This window comes from Acinonyx jubatus, chromosome X (genome assembly GCF_027475565.1).
Source record: "Acinonyx jubatus isolate Ajub_Pintada_27869175 chromosome X, VMU_Ajub_asm_v1.0, whole genome shotgun sequence".
In the NCBI taxonomy this organism is placed as follows: domain Eukaryota; kingdom Metazoa; phylum Chordata; class Mammalia; order Carnivora; family Felidae; genus Acinonyx; species Acinonyx jubatus.
In genome coordinates this window covers 100559951-100561617 of record NC_069389.1, presented here as the reverse complement: position 1 = coordinate 100561617, position 1667 = coordinate 100559951, and the positions used below count along the sequence as shown (strand labels likewise).

Genomic DNA, 1667 nt, shown 5'->3' with positions numbered 1-1667 from the left:
GTTTGTAGGAATTTGTCCATCTCTTCCAGATTATCCAGTTTGCTGGCATTTAATTTTTCATAGTATTCTTATGTAATTGTTTGTATTTCTATGTTGTTAGTTATGATCTGTCCTCTTTCATTTATGATTTTATCTAATTGGGTCCTTTGTCTTTTCTTTTTAATAAGCTTGGCTAAGCCTTCATCAATTTTGTTTATTCTTTCCAAAAACTATCTCTTAGTTTCATCGATCTGTTCTACTGGGTTTTTGTTGTTTTTGTTGTTTCTATATTGTTTATGTCTGCCCTAATCTTCCATTGCTGTAAGTGGGGTGTTAAAATTCCCCACTATTTTTTCTCAAGAGAACAAATCCACACCGTTATTTATTTACTTTTCAGTTAGTTTAAATCCTTGAGGGATACAGCATCACACAGATTCTGTTGCCAATGGCTTTAGCAGGAAAATTGCTTTGGAATTTTGCATGAACAATGCCACTGTTTCCATGAGCACGAGTTACTTTTCCCCAGATTACTCTGGTTTTATTCAGTTTGCCACCAGGAGTTACTGTGTTGTTCTTTGCTTTGTACACATAAGTACATCTCTTGCCTAGATGGAATTCAGTTTCATAAATACCTTCAATTTTAAGAAGAGCTGTGTGCTCCCTCTGGTTCCAGAGACCCCGTTTATAGCCAGCAAAAATGGCTTTGTATCACAGCCTTCCAGACATATTTGTCATTTCAGGAGTCCTGTTCCCAGAAGGCCTCCAAAGGTTCCAAGATGGCAGAAAGAGAAAGGCCCAAATTCCCTACTATTATTGTATTATTATCAATGAGTTTATGTTTGTTATTAATCGATTTATATATTTTGGTGTACCAAGTTGGGGGCATAAATATTTACAATCATTAGATCTTCTTGATGGATAGACCCCTTAATTATAATATAATGCCTTCTTCATCTCTTGTTATAGTCTTTGTTTTAAAATCTAGTTTGTCTAAGTATGGCTACTCCAGCTTTCTTCTTACCTCCATTATAATGAAAGATGGTTTTCCATCCCCTCACTTTCAATCTGCAGGTATCTTTAGGTCTAAAATGAGTCTTTTGTAGGCAGCATAGAGATGGATTTTATTTCTTTCTTTTTTTCATCCATTCTGATATCCTATGTCTTTTGATTGGAGCACTTAGTCCATTTACATTCAGAGTGATTATTGAAAGATATGAATTTAGTGCCATTGAGTTACTTGTAGAGTTGGTGTTTCTGGTGATGTTCTCTAGTCCCTTGTAGTGTTTGTTGCTTTGGTCTTTTTTTGTTTTCTTTCTTCCATTCAAAGAGTGCCCCTTAAAGTTTCTTGCAAGGCTGGTTTGGTGGCCATAAACTCCTTTAGTTTTGTTTCTCTGGGAAACCCTTTATCTCTCCTTCTATTCTGAATTACAGTCTTGCTGGATAAAGAATTCTTGTCTGCATATTTTTCCCATTCAGTCCATTGAATATTTCTGGCCACTCCCTTCTGGCCTGTCATGTTTCTGTGGACAGGTCTGCTACTAAACTTATGTGTCTGCCATTGCAGGTTAACTACCTTTTATCCCGAGCTTCTTTCAAAATTTTCTCTTTATCTTTGTATTTTGCAAGTTTCACTATGATATGTCATGGTGTAGACCCATTTCTGTTGATTTTTAGGACTTGGATACCTG

At 35.9% G+C, this 1667-nt stretch overlaps 1 pseudogene; it reads right to left on the bottom strand.

Moving 5' to 3' along the window:
- Positions 1–342: 342 nt before the first annotated feature.
- On the bottom strand, positions 343–887 carry LOC106984854 (60S ribosomal protein L35a-like; annotated as a pseudogene).
- Between the last annotated feature and the right edge of the window lie 780 nt (positions 888–1667).